Source organism: Podarcis muralis, chromosome 2 (assembly GCF_964188315.1).
Source record: "Podarcis muralis chromosome 2, rPodMur119.hap1.1, whole genome shotgun sequence".
NCBI classification, from domain to species: domain Eukaryota; kingdom Metazoa; phylum Chordata; class Lepidosauria; order Squamata; family Lacertidae; genus Podarcis; species Podarcis muralis.
In genome coordinates, this window is record NC_135656.1 from 81,631 (window position 1) to 99,731 (window position 18,101).

The following is an 18,101-nucleotide window of genomic DNA, read 5'->3' on the forward strand; positions in this document are numbered from 1 at the left end:
TCCCACACTGAAATCTTTATCAGCCCAATTCATGCATAGGTGTTTTGGTTCCATCGCAATAGAAAGTGGACGAATCTGATTTTTCTTTCTTTGTTCATTCACCCACAAATAGCAAAGTGTAATAAGTCTAAACTATGCAAAAGAGGTTGTTTTGCGTTCCAAGTACGTAGAAAGAAGAATTTTGGATTTCGCTTATTTCAAGTTGTGTTCTTTGGTGTTAGTGCAATATTAACCCAGAAATCGCAAAAAGTATGTAATGAGACCAAAATAACAAAACATGGTCTTTTTGCTTCCATATGCGTAGAAAGACGAATAAGCTTTGATTGGGCTTATTTCAATTCGCATGGTGGTTTTTGGGTGTGCACCAGAGTAGCCCCCAACCAAAGCAAAAAGGCGTTTTGGGTTCCATCTGCATAAAAGTAGATGTTAAAGCTCTGATTGGGGTTATTTCAAATTGGTGTTTTTGGGGTTAGAATGCACATTCACCCAGAAATCGCAGACTGAAATGTTTGTTATCAGCCCAATTCATGCATAGGTGTTTTGGTTCCATCGCAATAGAAAGTGGACGAATCAGCTTTGATTTTTCTTTCTTTGTTCATTCACCCACAAATAGCAAAGTGTAATAAGTCTAAACTATGCAAAAGAGGTTGTTTTGCGTTCCAAGTACGTAGAAAGAAGAATTTTGGATTTTGCTTATTCCAAGTTGTGTTCTTTGGTGTTAATGCTACATTAACCCAGAAATCGCAAAAAGTATGTAATGAGACCAAAATAACAAAACACGGTCTTTTCGCTTCCATATGCGTAGAAAGACGAATAAGCCTTGATTGGGCTTATTTCAATTCGCATGGTTGTTTTTGGGTGTGCACCAGAGTAGCCCCCAACCAAAGCAAAAAGGAGTTTTGGGTTCCATCTACACAAAAAGAAGATCATAAAACTATGTGCTTCTTTCAAATTGGTGTTTTTGCTGTGTTTTTGCACATTCACCAAGAAATCGCAGTGAAACGTTTGTTATCAGCCCAATTCATGCATAGCTGTTTTGGTTGTATCGCAATAGAAAGTGGACAAATCAGCTTTGATTTTTCTTAATTTATTTATTCACCCACAAATAGCAAAGCAAAGTGTAATAAGTCTAAACAAGGCAAAACAGGTTATTTTGGATTCCAACTACATAGAAGAATCTTGGATTTCGCTTATTTCAAGTTGTGTTCTTTGGTGTTAATGCAACATTAACCCAGAAATCGCAAAAGGTATGTAATGAGACCAAAATAACAAAATACCGTCTTTTCACTTCCATATGCGTTGAAAGAAGACGAATAAGCTATGATTGCGCTTATTTCAATTGGCATGGTGTTATTTGGGTGTGCACCAGAATCACCCCAAACAAAGCAAAAAGGCGTTTTGGGTTCCATCTGCATAAAAGTAGATGTTAAAGCTCTGATTGGGGTTATTTCAAATTGGTGTTTTTGGGGTTAGAATGCACATTCACCCAGAAATCGCAGACTGAAATGTTTGTTATCAGCCCAATTCATGCATAGGTGTTTTGTTTCCATCGCAATAGAAAGTGGACGAATCAGCTTTGATTTTTCTTTCTTTGTTCATTCACCCACAAATAGCAAAGTGTAATAAGTCTAAACTATGCAAAAGAGGTTGTTTTGGATTCCAAGTACGTAGAAAGAAGAATCTTGGATTTCGCTTATTTCAAGTTGTGTTCTTTGGTGTTAATGCAACATTAACCCAGAAATCGCAAAAGGTATGTAATGAGACCAAAATAACAAAATACCGTCTTTTCACTTCCATATGCGTGGAAAGAAGACGAATAAGCTATGATTGCGCTTATTTCAATTGGCATGGGGCTGTTTGGGTGTGCACCAGAATCACCCCCAACCAAAGCAAAAAGGCGTTTTGGGTTCCATCTGCATAAAAGTAGATGTTAAAGCTCTGATTGGGGTTATTTCAAATTGGTGTTTTTGGGGTTAGAATGCACATTCACCCAGAAATCCCACACTGAAATCTTTGTTATCAGCCCAATTCATGCATAGGTGTTTTGTTTCCATCGCAATAGAAAGTGGATGAATCAGCTTTGATTTTTCTTTCTTTGTTCATTCACCCACAAATAGCAAAGTGTAATAAGTCTAAACTATGCAAAAGAGGTTGTTTTGCGTTCCAAGTACGTAGAAAGAAGAATTTTGGATTTCGCTTATTTCAAGTTGTGTTCTTTGGTGTTAATGCAACATTAACCCAGAAATCGCAAAAAGAATGAATGAGACCAAAATAACAAAAGATGGCCTTTTCGCTTCCATATGCGTAGAAAGACGAATAAGCTTTGATTGGGCTTATTTCAATTCGCATGGTGGTTTTTGGGTGTGCACCAGAGTAGCCCCCAACCAAAGCAAAAAGGCGTTTTGGGTTCCATCTGCTTAAAAGTAGATGTTAAAGCTCTGATTGGGGTTATTTCAAATTGGTGTTTTTGGGGTTAGAATGCACATTCACCCAGAAATCGCCGACTGAAATGTTTGTTATCAGCCCAATTCATGCATAGGTGTTTTGGTTCCATCGCAATAGAAAGTGGACGAATCAGCTTTGATTTTTCTTTCTTTGTTCATTCACCCACAAATAGAAAAGTGTAATAAGTCTAAACTATGCAAAAGAGGTTGTTTTGCGTTCCAACTACATAGAAAGAAGAATTTTGGATTTCGCTTATTTCAAGTTGTGTTCTTTGGTGTTAATGCAACATTAACCCAGAAATCGCAAAAAGTATGTAATGAGACCAAAATAACAAAAGATGGTCTTTTCGCTTCCATATGCGTAGAAAGACGAATAAGCTTTGATTGGGCTTATTTCAATTCGCATGGTGGTTTTTGGGTGTGCACCAGAGTAGCCCCCAACCAAAGCAAAAAGACGTTTTGGGTTCCATCTGCATAAAAGTAGATGTTAAAGCTCTGATTGGGGTTATTTCAAATTGGTGTTTTTGGGGTTAGAATGCACATTCACCCAGAAATCGCAGACTGAAATGTTTGTTATCAGCCCAATTCATGCATAGGTGTTTTGGTTCCATCGCAATAGAAAGTGGACGAATCAGCTTTGATTTTTCTTTCTTTGTTCATTCACCCACAAATAGCAAAGTGTAATAAGTCTAAACTATGCAAAAGAGGTTGTTTTGCGTTCCAACTACATAGAAAGAATTTTGGATTTCGCTTATTTCAAGTTGTGTTCTTTGGTGTTAATGCAACATTAACCCAGAAATCGCAAAAAGTATGTAATGAGACCAAAATAACAAAACACGGTCTTTTCGCTTCCATATGCGTAGAAAGACGAATAAGCCTTGATTGGGCTTATTTCAATTCGCATGGTTGTTTTTGGGTGTGCACCAGAGTAGCCCCCAACCAAAGCAAAAAGGAGTTTTGGGTTCCATCTACACAAAAAGAAGATCATAAAACTATGTGTGTCAGAGACTGCAGTCTCTGACAATGTGCTTCTTTCAAATTGGTGTTTTTGCGGTGTTTTTGCACATTCACCAAGAAATCGCAGTGAAACGTTTGTTATCAGCCCAATTCATGCATAGCTGTTTTGGTTGTATCGCAATAGAAAGTGGACAAATCAGCTTTGATTTTTCTTAATTTATTTATTCACCCACAAATAGCAAAGCAAAGTGTAATAAGTCTAAACAAGGCAAAACAGGTTATTTTGGATTCCAACTACATAGAAAGAAGAATCTTGGATTTCGCTTATTTCAAGTTGTGTTCTTTGTGTTAATGCAACATTAACCCAGAAATCGCAAAAGGTATGTAATGAGACCAAAATAACAAAATACCGTCTTTTCACTTCCATATGCGTGGAAAGAAGACGAATAAGCTATTTGCGCTTATTTCAATTGGCATGCTGTTGTTTGGGTGTGCACCAGAATCACCCCCAACCAAAGCAAAAAGGCGTTTTGGGTTCCATCTGCATAAAAGTGATGTTAAAGCTCTGATTGGGGTTATTTCAAATTGGTGTTTTTGGGGTTAGAATGCACATTCACCCAGAAATCGCACTGAAATGTTTGTTATCAGCCCAATTCATGCATCGGTGTTTTGGTTCCATCGCAATAGAAAGTGGACGAATCAGCTTTGATTTTTCTTTCTTTGTTCATTCACCCACAAATAGCAAAGTGTAATAAGTCTAAACTATGCAAAAGAGGTTGTTTTGCGTTCCAAGTACGTAGAAAGAAGAATTTTGGATTTCGCTTATTCCAAGTTGTGTTCTTTGGTGTTAATGCAACATTAACCCAGAAATCGCAAAAAGTATGTAATGAGACCAAAATAAAAAAAAAAAACGGTCTTTTCGCTTCCATATGCGTAGAAAGACGAATAAGCTTTGATTGGGCTTATTTCAATTCGCATGGTGGTTTTTGGGTGTGCACCAGAGTAGCCCCCAACCAAAGCAAAAAGGAGTTTTGGGTTCCATCTACACAAAAAGAAGATCATAAAACTATGTGCTTCTTTCAAATTGGTGTTTTTGCGGTGTTTTTGCACATTCACCAAGAAATCGCAGAGTAAAACGTTTGTTATCAGCCCAATTCATGCATAGCTGTTTTGGTTGTATCGCAATAGAAAGTTGACAAATCAGATTTGATTTTTCTTAATTTATTTATTCACCCACAAATAGCAAAGCAAAGTGTAATAAGTCTAAACAAGGCAAAACAGGTTATTTTGGATTCCAACTACATAGAAAGAAGAATCTTGGATTTCGCTTATTTCAAGTTGTGTTCTTTGGTGTTAATGCAACATTAACCCAGAAATCGCAAAAGGTATGTAATGAGACCAAAATAACAAAATACCGTCTTTTCACTTCCATATGCGTGGAAAGAAGACGAATAAGCTATGATTGCGCTTATTTCAATTGGCATGGTGTTGTTTGGGTGTGCACCAGAATCACCCCCAACCAAAGCAAAAAGGCGTTTTGGGTTCCATCTGCATAAAAGTGATGGTAAAGCTCTGATTGGGGTTATTTCAAATTGGTGTTTTTGGGGTTAGAATGCACATTCACCCAGAATTCCCACACTGAAATCTTTGTTATCAGCCCAATTCATGCATAGGTGTTTTGTTTCCATCGCAATAGAAAGTGGACGAATCAGCTTTGATTTTTCTTTCTTTGTTCATTCACCCACAAATAGCAAAGTGTAATAAGTCTAAACTATGCAAAAGAGGTTGTTTTGGATTCCAAGTACGTAGAAAGAAGAATCTTGGATTTCGCTTATTTCAAGTTGTGTTCTTTGGTGTTAATGCAACATTAACCCAGAAATCGCAAAAAGTATGTAATGAGACCAAAATAACAAAATACCGTCTTTTCACTTCCATATGCGTGGAAAGAAGACGAATAAGCTATGATTGCGCTTATTTCAATTGGCATGGTGTTGTTTGGGTGTGCACCAGAATCACCCCCAACCAAAGCAAAAAGGAGGTTTGGGTTCCATCTGCATAAAAGTGATGTTAAAGCTCTGATTGGGGTTATTTCAAATTGGTGTTTTTTTGGGGTTAGAATGCACATTCACCCAGAAATCGCAGACTGAAATGTTTGTTATCAGCCCAATTCATGCATAGGTGTTTTTTTTCCATCGCAATAGAAAGTGGACGAATCAGCTTTGATTTTTCTTTCTTTGTTCATTCACCCACAAATAGCAAAGTGTAATAAGTCTAAACTATGCAAAAGAGGTTGTTTTGCGTTCCAAGTACGTAGAAAGAAGAATTTTGGATTTCGCTTATTTCAAGTTGTGTTCTTTGGGGTTAATGCAACATTAACCCAGAAATCGCAAAAAGTATGTAATGAGACCAAAATAACAAAACATGGTCTTTTCGCTTCCATATGCGTAGAAAGACGAATAAGCTTTGATTGGGCTTATTTCAATTCGCATGGTGGTTTTTGGGTGTGCACCAGAGTAGCCCCCAACCAAAGCAAAAAGGAGTTTTGGGTTCCATCTGCATAAAAGTAGATGTTAAAGCTCTGATTGGGGTTATTTCAAATTGGTGTTTTTGGGGTTAGAATGCACATTCACCCAGAAATCGCCGACTGAAATGTTTGTTATCAGCCCAATTCATGCATAGGTGTTTTGGTTCCATCGCAATAGAAAGTGGACGAATCAGCTTTGATTTTTCTTTCTTTGTTCATTCACCCACAAATAGCAAAGTGTAATAAGTCTAAACTATGCAAAAGAGGTTGTTTTGCGTTCCAAGTACGTAGAAAGAAGAATTTTGGATTTCGCTTATTCCAAGTTGTGTTCTTTGGTGTTAATGCAACATTAACCCAGAAATCGCAAAAAGTATGTAATGAGACCAAAATAACAAAACACGGTCTTTTCGCTTCCATATGCGTAGAAAGACGAATAAGCCTTGATTGGGCTTATTTCAATTCGCATGGTTGTTTTTGGGTGTGCACCTGAGTAGCCCCCAACCAAAGCAAAAAGGAGTTTTGGGTTCCATCTACACAAAAAGAAGATCATAAAACTATGTGCTTCTTTCAAATTGGTTTTTTTGCGGTGTTTTTGCACATTCACCAAGAAATCGCACAGTGAAACGTTGGTTATCAGCCCAATTCATGCATAGCTGTTCTGGTTCTATCGCAATAGAAAGTGGACAAATCAGCTTTGATTTTTCTTAATTTATTTATTCACCCACAAATAGCAAAGTGTAATAAGTCTAAACAAGGCAAAACAGGTTATTTTGGATTCCAAGTACATAGAAAGAAGAATCTTGGATTTCGCTTATTTCAAGTTGTGTTCTTTGGTGTTAATGCAACATTAACCCAGAAATCGCAAAAGGTATGTAATGAGACCAAAATAGCAAAACACCGTCTTTTCGCTTCCGTATGCGTAGAAAGAAGACGAATAAGGTTTCATTTGGCTTATTTCAATTCGCATGGTGTTTTTTGGGTGTGCACCAGAATCGCCCCAAACAAAGCAAAAAGGAGTTTTGGGTTCCATCTACACAAAAAGATCATAAAACTATGTGCTTATTTCAAATTGGTGTTTTTGCGGTGTTTTTGCACATTCACCAAGAAATCGCAGAGTGAAACGTTTGTTATCAGCCCAATTCATGCATAGCTGTTTTGCACTTTCGCAATAGAAAGTGAACAAATCAGCTTTGATTTTTCTTAATTTATTCATTCACCCACAAATAGCAAAGCAAAGTGTAATAAGTCTAAACAAGGCAAAACAGATTATTTTGGATTCCAACTACATAGAAAGAAGAATCTTGGATTTCGCTTATTTCAAGTTGTGTTCTTTGGTGTGAATGCAACATTAACCCAGAAATCGCAAAAAGTATGTAATGAGACCAAAATAGCAAAACACCGTCTTTTCGCTTCCATATGCGTAGAAAGAAGACGAATAAGCTTTGATTTGGCTTATTTCAATTCGCATCGTGGTTTTTGGGTATGCACCAGAATCGCCCCAAACAAAGCAAAAAGGAGTTTTGGGTTCCATGTACACAAAAAGATCATAAAACTATGTGCTTATTTCAAATTGGTGTTTTTGCACATTCACCAAGAATTCGCAGAGTGAAATGTTTGTTATCAGCCCATTTCATGCATCGGTGTTTTGGTTCCATCGCAATAGAAAGTGGATGAATCAGCTTTGATTTTTCTTTTCTTTGTTCATTCACCCACAAATAGCAGGTAGCTTGATTCTGGACTGTGTCACTTCCATGGGTAGGCATGACATCATATTTTTTGAATGCTCTAACAAAATACCTCCCTTCCTGTGTAAGCATATATGAGATGCGCAGAACTCTATGCGCGCGCAGAGTCGCTCTCTCCTGCAAGCGAGAAGGCCGGCCCCCACCTTCGCGCGTGTTGCTGTTGTGGTCGCGCGTTAGGCAGGGGCCGCAAGCTGCAGTTCCTCGCCCACGAGAGGCTCCGTTTGGCTTCCGCAGCCCACCCGCACCATCCCTCCGCAAAGGGGCACGAGAGGAAGGCCACTGGGGGAGAAAGGCAGGTGAGGGCGGGGCGGGGGGCAGGGCTGCACCCTGGGGAGAGCGGGGTCGAGAGAGAGCGGCTGGGAGAAAGAGAGAGGGCCAGCCTGGCTCGGCACGTCTCTGCTGGCCCAGCGTCGCAGCGCCTCTTCCCCCCTTTCCCCTCCCCTTCCTGTCCTCTTGCCTCTCCTCCGCTGGCACCTCCTTCCGGTACTCCTGCCCTCGCCCAACATGGCGGCAGCACAGCCTCTTCCGCCCAGTTCCCTCTCCTTCCTGTCCTCTTGCCTCTCCTGTGGCACCTCCTTCCGGTACCCCTGACCTCGCTCAACATGGCGGCAGCACAGCCCAAAATGGCGGCACTAGAAGAAAGCCACTGGGGGAGAAAAGAGCGGCTGGGAGAAAGAGAGAGGGCCAGCCTGGCTCGGCACGTCTCTGCTGGCCCAGCGTCGCAGCGCCTCTTCCGCCCTTTCCCCTCCCTTTCCGCTCGTCTCTCCTCCGGTTGGAACCTCCTTCCGGTATCCCTGCCCTCGCCCATTTCCCTCCCCTTCCTGTCCTCTTGCCTCTCCTCCGGCGGCCCCTCCTTCCGATACCCCTGCCCGCGCCCAACATGGTGACAGCGCAGCCTCTTCAGCCCTTCCGAGCTAGGAGTGCAGAAAAAGGTGAAACTGCCATGAAAAGGAGGAGTGAGTGTGTGAGTGAGCGAGAGAGAGAGAGAGAGACAGGGAGCATCCTAGAATGGTAGAGAGGGAATGGTAGAGATGGAAGGGAACCCAAGGGTCATCTAGTCCAACCCTCTGTAAAGAAGCTCAGAGCTACAATTCCCAGGTCTTCTTTGGGAATTCTATGGGAATTGAGAGTTTCTAAATTCATGAGCATTCATGAGCATCCACTCATGTTTTTACCTTTTATTGAAAGTGGCCACAAGTGACTTGGGAAACGCAGCCAGATGGGTGGAGTATAAATAATATAATTATATTGCTCCTGCTGCTGTTCTTCTCTTACTCAAACCCAACCCTATCCCAAACCTTAACCTTAATGCTCACCCTAACTCAAACCTAACCCTCACCCTAGCGCTCACTAATATTAACTTAAACCCAACCCTATGCCGAACCTTAACCCTAACCCAAACTTAAGCCTAAACCTAAACCTAAGCCTAATTTAACCCTAAACCTAACCTTAACCCTGATTCTAATTTAAACCTAACTCTTAACTTAACCCTAACCCTGATTGTAATCATTACCCTAACCCTGGCCCTAACCCTAACTCAAACCCAACCCTAACCCTAATGGTGCAAGAAGTATCTGTGGTTTAGGGGGTAAGGGGTGTCCTACAGTTTAGGAGTTAGGGTCAGGTTGGGGGTAGGGTTTAGGGTTACGGTATAAGGTTAGGGTGGACTGGGACAAGGATGGTGCTGTGGTCTAAACCACAGGGCCTAGGGCTTGCCAATCAGAAGGTCCGTGGTTCATATCCCCACGACAGGGTGAGCTCCCATTGCTCGGTCCCTGCTCCTGCCAACCTAGCAGATTGAAAGCACGTCAAGTGCAAGTAGATAAATAGGTACCACTCCGGCAGGAAGGTAAATGGCGTTTCCATGTGCTGCTCTGGTTCGCCAGAAGCGGCTTTGTCATGCTGTCCACATGACTCGGAAGCTGTCTGCAGACAAACGCTGGCTCCCTCAGCCAGTAAAGCGAGATGAGTGCCGCAACCCCAGAGTCAGGGGCCAGGGCCACAGCAAGGTCCTCCTATAGGCTCAATTTGCAAACTAAATCAGGAACTCTGCATCTGCAGTTTGTGAAGGGATGAAGAAAAGAAACCTGCACAGAACTATGCAGTTAAGGTCAACTGTTATCTGGCCCTCAGTTGACTATTGGTATGGGATAGAGCATCCCATTCCGGTCACTGAATGGGCAAAGTGCTTTGATGGGCATATGATGGGCTGCTTTGTGTGGAGGGAATTGGAGCTTAGATTTGTCATGGAACCCTTATCAGGGAAGGTGGATCTGTGCCTTGAACTGGTTTGATTGAGTTTGGGATTTGACCAAATTTGGTCAGTATGCTCTACTGCATACTGCTAGCTATATCTATATATTTGCACTTTATTATTATAATAAATGGGACGCAGGTGGCGCTGTGGGTAAAAGCCTCAGAGCCTAGGGCTTGCCGATCGAAAGGTCGGCAGTTCGAATCCCTGCGGCGGGGTGCGCTCCCGTCGTTCGGTCCCAGCGCCTGCCAACCTAGCAGTTCGAAAGCACCCCCGGGTGCAAGTAGATAAATAGGGACCACTTACCAGCGGGAAGGTAAACGGCGTTTCCGTGTGCGGCTCTGGCTCACCAGAGCAGCGATGTCACGCTGGCCACGTGACCCGGAAGTGTCTCCGGACAGCGCTGGCCCCCGGCCTCTTGAGTGAGATGGGCACACAACCCTAGAGTCTGGCAAGACTGGCCCGTACGGGCAGGGGTACCTTTACCTTTTTTACTATTATAATAAAGTATTATTATACTTGGAACATTATCCTTTTTTAAAATGAAAACATATTTTTATTAAGTTTTACATAACAAATTTAAATTCAGACATTAATCATCATTTAGGATTCCCTGAATCCTTCGACTCCCCTCCACCCTTCCATGGTTCCCATTATCAATCTCCCTCCCCAGCTGCTTCCCTTATTTTACCTCTTTTTTTAATATAAAAATAATCTTTCTACCATTTTTTTTTGTACATTACAAGCATTTCTCAAATCCTGCTAAAGTTTTTAGTAGCTTATACAATATAATTTTTTCCTATTCTTTCTTAAATTTAGTCTCTTCCTGGTTTCTGATTTTCCCAGTCAATTTCCAATTTCGCCATATCAACCATTCATCTCTGCTCAGGACTTTATCTTCTTTGCAATAGTATCCACACTGCTGTCATCGCCTACATAAATAGTCATTTCTGCTCCTTTGGAATTTCTGCACCTAAAATACCTGGTGTTATGTATTGAAGTTCTCACCCTGGCCACCTGGAGTATCGTGTATAGTATATAGTATTCACACAGATCCACATCAGTTACTTTAGGCGGGAAACCCTGGGTTGTTGTTGCTACAATGTTGACAGCCGGCTGCCTATAAAAGCAGGCCGGCTGAGCTGTTTGCTATTCTGTTCTGTTCCAGCTTACAAATAAAGAGCTGCTTTGGAGAAATTGCTGTGTTGTCTGCTATGTCTACCCACTATTTAACACCTAATAAAAGACTCTGGATTTTTCGCAAACGTTACTTTAAACATTTTTTTCAATTTATTATAAATCATTTCTCAGAATGCTTTTGTCCACCACATTTCTTTCTCTTTGCATTTCCAACAAACATTTGAAGCAGTTCTAACCCTCCATAATTTTTCCCAAGATGAAAATTGGATATTATGCCCAATATCTTGTGCCAAATATATCATTACCGATTTAACTTTTTCATCTTTGGTATGCCACTTTAGCAACAATTTATACATTTTAGAAAGTAACCACATTATTTTCCATTAAAGATTTTTCAAACCTTGAAATTTCTTTACTGAATCCAATTTTCTTATCTATTTTAAACACATCATTTAATTGATATTGCAACCAGTCTGTTACTGTCTTATATCCTCAAAACTTTTTCAATTTCAATTGTTGCTCTACTTCCATAAGCAACTCTCTATAGGTTGCCCATTCATTTTTTGCATTAGTCTTTCTCAGGGATATCGCTTCCCTGGGGAAAGCCACCATGATGTCTTCTGCTCCAACAAGTTTTTATATTTTCCCCATAAATTGCTTTTTTTACCAAATGTTTCAAAAACCATTTATGCACTTTGGTCTTCTCATACCTTAGATGTGCATCTATCTGCTATCATGACCCTCATAGTCTAGAATATCTGTATTTTTAAAAAGTTATCCATTCCTATAGCCAGTAGGGACATGACACCTCATAATATAATTTCAAATTCGGCAGAGAGAAGCCACCTCTTTCTTTACTATCTGTTAATAGTTTGTATTTAATCTTTGGTTTCTTCCCCTGCCAGATGAATTTAGATACATCTTTTTGCCATTGTTTGAAGCTCCACTGACCACAGGTATTGTTTGAAATAAAAATAACATTCTTGGCAATACTGTTGTCAGGGCTGCCCCAGGTCCCAGCTCACAAGAGACCAACGCCAAGTCCAGTTTATATACAAAGATGTTTATTGCAGTGTATTGTACGCTCCACAGCCGAGGCGCGCAGCCCCACGTCTGTTATGCTTGGACCGCTGAAGTCCCCTCTGAGTCAGTCCCTCCTCTGCACCAGTTTAAGAGGCTTGTGCTGCTCCACCTCTTCCTTTCTTTCCTTTTCCGCAGGGTCTTCCTGCCCCCTGGGGTTTCGCCCCTCCTGGATTCCCCTGACGCGGAATCCCCAGACAGCTCTTCCCCCCTCCTGCGTGCTTTGGGACCTGGCTCCTCCTCCGGGCTCCCTGTTCTTCCGCGCGCCTCCACATTTGAACTTGGCGCGCGTTCGCAACCTCTAACCTTCCTCTTGACAGTTACACTACTCCCTGCACTACTCCCCTCCCTTTCCGGGACGATGTCTTGCTCCGATCTCCCCTCCCTCTCTGCTTTCGGACCTGCTTCCCCTGTCACTCTGGAATCTCCACCCCCTTCACTGCGCTCTGGCGGAGAAGCCGGTCCCGACTCCCAGCTCCCACTTTGGGTTCCCCCGCTGGTCCCCTGCTCCTGACGAGTCCCCCCTGTGACTCCCCTTGGCCTGACCACAGGCGCCCCCTTCTGGGAATCCTCCGATTCACTTGAAAGACTCATGGAATCCCTCAAGTCATTGTCATCCTCTTCCTCGCTGTCCTGGGATTCTTCCCCCTCGCTCTCCGTCTCCTCCCTCACCTGTGCCTCTGTCCCTGAACCCCTGACAACTGTACATTCATTTTCATAACTGAAATTCTTCCCCAAAGTGATAAATTCATCCTTCCCCAGACATCCGTAATTTCTTTATCTCTTTCCACGTTGTTACATACCTATCCTTAAAAATATTTATATTCTTGACTGTTAGCCATGCCTTCCCCTTTCCCCTCAATTATCAATTGTGTTGCTACTTGTAGCTCATTTTTATTTTGTTCTGTCATATTTTTCACCAGTAGGTTTGTTTTATTTTTATTTAACTTGAATCCTGCCACCTGTCCGACCTCAGATATTGTGTATATTTGGTATACTCGCCAACAGGTTTCCTACAAGGTCATCTGCAAATGATCTCCTTTTATTTGCTGTGCACCCATCTGTTATACCTTTTATTTCTTCATCAGATCTTTTGTTCCTTGCCAGGGTCTCTAATACAAATATACAATAAACAATAAAATAAACAGTAACTAAAATAAACAATAACAGTGACAGGGGTCAACCCTATCTTGTCCCTTTTGTAATTTTACATTATCCTGTGCCTCATTACATCAATACATCAAGCCCAAATAGGCTCAGCACCCAAGCGGGGTGGGGGCGGGAAGTCAATCCTGGCTTTCAGAATGTAGTGATCAGACCATGGCACTTCCACAAGTGAGGACATGATCCTCACCAAAAATCATACTATACCCGCACCAAAAATCAAATCCAGCATGTGGTGAGAGCCCTAATATTGCCATGGAAGACACCAGGTCCAGAGCCTGTGAGGAGGGGGTGGCATCAGCATGGACATTGAAGTCCCCCAAAACCTCCAAGACCCAGCCTGCCACCACATCCAACAGGCCTGACAGGGTGGCTACTGGTGGTTGGTACACCAGCCAGACAGCCAAGCTCTCCTTTGTGCCCCACACTAGGCCAGCACATTTAATGCTGGAGATTGATGGTGATGGCAGAGCCCTGAAAGAGCAATCCTTCTGGATTAACAACGCTAACCCTCCCCCCCGACCCACAGTCCCCGATTGGTGGAGGATGGAGAAACCTGGTGGTGACATCTCATAAAAGGTGAATACTTCGCCTTCGTGCACCCAGGTCTCTGTCACACAAGCCAGGTCAACCCCCAGCGAGATAAGTCTCGCAAGGTGGCAGTTTTATTGCCTATGGACCTGGCATTGCACAGCACCAATGACGGAGGTGGATAATCCCTGCTCATGTCCCTTGGGATGGGGCGTAGCTTGGAAGGGGTTCGAGCATCATCGCATCTCAAAATCCTTCATAGATAATATTTACCCCCACTGCCGTACCTCCCTTGCCCTTTGACGGTGGCAATCCCAGACCCCACGCTAGCCTCCCCTGTAGAGGAATGATAACATAACATCCCTGGGCCAAGTCTCCCAAATTGAAAAGGTATGATATTGAGATGAAAAATCAGCAGGACAAACATCCCCAATAGGTAAAACCCATCCAGCCACACCCCAGGTAGCGAGGGGAGCCCCACACTGGTCCACTAACTGTCAATCCCTCTCTCCCTCATAAGGTAGCCAGGCTATTAACTCTTTCTGTGCCTTTGGGAGTATTAAAGAGGCATGTGCTGTAAAATGGAGGTCACTAGCCAGCAGAGAGCCGCTTCATGTTCAGAGACTCCGTCCGTCCTATCTCACCCTTTGGGTGAGTCATTCTTGTAAGTTTTAGGAGTATTAGGCAAAGGCCCAAGTATAGCCTGGGTGCTTGGTTTCAGCAATCTATCTGCGACATGAAGTTCTTTAGAAGTTGTTGCCATGAGAGTGTCAGAGTTGCCAGGTTCATCTTCTCCATCGCTATCGCTTGGGGAAAGATCAGGGAATTGCATAGTCGTCTTTCCTCGAGATGAAGGGCTATTGGGCATATAGTGTTCCGAGCTATAATGTCCTTATGTTTTGAATTGAGATTTTATGCTCAATTGAGATTTTATGCTCTTTATGCTCAATAATCTCCTCTTCAGTTCTTCTAATTCTTCTAATTCCAAACTCACGGGTTTATCTTCCTCCTTCGTGCAGGTATTGTTTCTTATTGGCGTTTGCTTTGGTTCTCTGCCGGGGACTGGCTGCCTCACTGTCTCATCCTTGAAAACCCTTATCAGGTAAAGAAGGTGAGACCGCCATAAAATGTTTTTCATCTCCATAAGTCGAGATGGAAGAGCTGGCAATCTAAAAGTCATAAATAGGTGTGTGATGTTTCTTATGCTGGGCAGGAAATGGAAATTTTTTAGATCTACTTTTTGGTAATGGCAGGTCACAAGCTGAGATAAGGACGTCATAATTAACCTGCGATTCATCCACTTGTACTCATTTTGATGAATCTCAAGCATTATCTGGTTCACTTGGAGGACCTGGCAAGGCTTTATTTCATCCATGACTTGTACTGATAGTTCGGTGGCATAGTTGTGTCTAATCCTCCTTTTAGCCCTTTGGGCATTTATAGAGGGAGGGCAATTATCCAAGTATTCCTCTATATTAGTTATTTTGGTGAAAATTTCATTCAGTCTTTGAAGAACTAATTAGACCATAGTTTCTGCTGACATCATATAAATCTCTTGGTAAGGGTATATATCTGGAATCTGCTGGAAACAAGTTCCTCTATTTGTCTTGTTCTAAAGACATGGGTGGGTCAGCATTTGGGATGGGGGGGATCCCTCCTACTCCTGTTTTCTGGGTGAAATCATCTCCTTCCCTCCTTGAAAGGGGGGAGGGGTCGGATCATCTCCTTCCTTCTTAGAGTGGGGGAGGGTTCCCCCAGCAACATTACTCACAATTTGCTCTGTTTCCGAGCTAGGAATGAAGGTGTTGGCTTTCTGCCGCTTCTCTGCGTTGGAGGAATTGTGAGTCCCAATTACCGTATTTTTTGCTCTATAAGACTCACTTTTTCCCACCTAAAAAGTAAGGGGAAATGTGTGTGCGTCTTATGGAGCGAATGCAGGCTGCGCAGCTATCCCAGAAGCCAGAACAGCAAGAGGGATTGCTTCTTTCACGCACAGCGATCCCTCCTGCTGTTCTGGCTTCTGAGATTCAGAATATTTTTTTTCTTGTTTTCCTCCTCCAAAAACTTGTGGTCTGGTGCGTCTTACAGAGTGAAAAATATGATATGCTGTTTTGGCTCTTAATGCCTCGTTTTTTCCTTCTAGCAGGCATAATTAGCAGCGGGGTGAGCTCCCGTTGCTCGGTCCCTGCTCCTGCCAACCTAGCAGTTTGAAAGCATGTCAAAGTGCAAGTAAGATAAATAGGTACTGCTCCAGCGGGAAGGTAAATGGTGTTTCAGTGCGCTGCTCTAGTTTGCCAAATGTGGCTTAGTCATGCTGGCCACATGACCCGGAAGCTGTACGCCGGCTCCCTCGGCCAATAAAGCGAGAGGAGTGCGCAATCTCAGAGTCGGCCATGACTGGACCTTATGTTCAATGGATGAAAGCTGTGTGTTAGTTGCAAAGACTGCAGTCTACCTTCTTTAGTGTTCCTTCTTACGCTAAATCGAATTGAGCCATAAAACAGTAGATAATAAAACATTAAAACAGTAGATAATAAAACATTAAAACAATAAACCATTAGGCTAAAAGCAAAGAAAACAAAATGACAACTAAAAATATAAACATAGGGCCAGAAGATGGCTAAAACCTAATTAAAAGCTTAATTGAAGGCAGGAGGTTCTGGCTAGGCTGCTACCTCCGTCGCCATTTTGGCTCACAAATGTTTGTTTGCTGCTGCTGCTGTTTTTATTGTTGATGTTGCTGCTGTGCACGTGTCCTAGGGGTCCTAGGAGGCCATTTTGGATGAAGGCAGAGTGACCGGAAAGAGGCGCCACCAGAGGAGAGGCAAATGAAGACATGCCACCACCGCCATATTGGTTGAGGGCAGTTGGGCCTAGCCTGGCCATTTTGTGGCACTGGTCTCCCTTGTGAGGTGGGCGCCTCATCTCTTGAGGGGTCCCAGGAGACGTTAGGGGTCCCTGTGGAGAAGGAAGGGTGGAGCCCCCCCATCCCCTCAGGGAGGAGTTCCAACAGTGCCTTAGGGGCCTTGGCCTTTCTCTGGTTTGTTGTTGCTGCTGCTGCTGCTGTTATCATTATCCTCAGTATTATCCTTATTCTCCTCCTCCTTCTCTTCCTTGCAGCATTTCCCTGAGCGCTAAGCTCCTTCAGGAGCTGCCCAGGTAGACTGCCACTGGCACGGGAGGCTCCACCCGAGAGAAGAAGCGCCTAGGAGGCCAGGGTAGCCCCACAAGGTGGGCTTCTGTCCCCCTGGGCGTCTTTTGGGGTACAGGGGCCTCCGCCCTGCCAACCTTTGGCCCCCCTCACCCTGCCGGCTTGCAGATAAGGTGGGGGCGAAGGCCTGCTGGGTGCTGCTGTGAGGACGGCGCGCCTGAGGGGTGCCCTGCTGGGCTGGGGTGAGGGAGGGGGGGCTGTGAATCCCATCCCTCTCTCTATGCTTTTTATTTCTCTCTCTTCCCTCTTTCATTTCCCAAAGAAGTCCTGGGAATTATAGCTCTGAGCTTCCTTTCAGTGGGTTGGACTAGATGCCTCTTGATGCCCCTTCCATGTCTCCCATGCTCCCTATCTCTCTCACTGTTACTCTCCTTTTAATGGCACTTCCCCCTTTTTTTTCCTAGCTGGGCCTCCATTTCTTAGCTGGGCCGCCTCCAGGAAGCCAAGTGCTGGCGCCTGCAACTTTGCCTGCGACTGCTGGGATTGCTCTGACAAGATCCATTGACACTAGTTTTGGCGTCACCAAAGGAATCAGGGAGATGTGCTTCAATTCCCCTCGCAGATAGTATTTAACCCATCACGGCATCTCTCAAAGCACCCTGGGAACTGTAGTTTCCTATGGGGGGAGAGAATATTCTGCACAACCTTTCCCAAGGGAACTCTGGGAGTTATAACTCTGAGAGGGTCTCTTTGGGAAACAGAACAAACTACAGTTCCCACGATGTTCCCCAAAGCACCATGGGAACTATTGCTTGCTCTGGGTGTTGAGGGTTGCGAATCCCTTGACAGATCTAGTTCCCAAGCCCATTTCTTTTCCTAGGGAACTCTGGGAACTGTAGCTCATGGGAGGAACATCACTTGGTGTCCTGAATTCTGGGAACTGTAGCTTGCTCAGGGCGCCTGATTCCTTCTCCTTCTAGGCTACCGGAATGGGCTGGAACCGCCAGGTGTCACCTTGGCCTGCGACTTTGAAGGCACCGCCTGCAGCTGGGAGGACGTCAGCATGTCTGGGTACTGGTGGTGCCCAGGGTGGGGCAGAGGCTGGGTGTGC

At 43.5% G+C, this 18,101-nt stretch overlaps 2 long non-coding RNA genes across 4 annotated transcripts in view; both read left to right on the forward strand.

Moving 5' to 3' along the window:
- Positions 1-18,098, forward strand: part of LOC114589733 (uncharacterized) — a 66,086-nt gene extending 47,988 nt beyond the window's left edge. For all 3 annotated transcript variants that reach the window (XR_013391715.1, XR_013391717.1, XR_013391718.1), the window contains one exon: positions 16,960-18,098. This is a non-coding gene — a long non-coding RNA (uncharacterized LOC114589733). The remainder of the gene's footprint in view (positions 1-16,959) is intronic.
- LOC144324896 (uncharacterized) lies at positions 8,012-16,478 on the forward strand. The gene is made up of 2 exons (XR_013391720.1): positions 8,012-8,602; positions 14,859-16,478. It is a non-coding gene; the product is annotated as an uncharacterized LOC144324896 (long non-coding RNA).
- Positions 18,099-18,101: the final 3 nt, after the last annotated feature.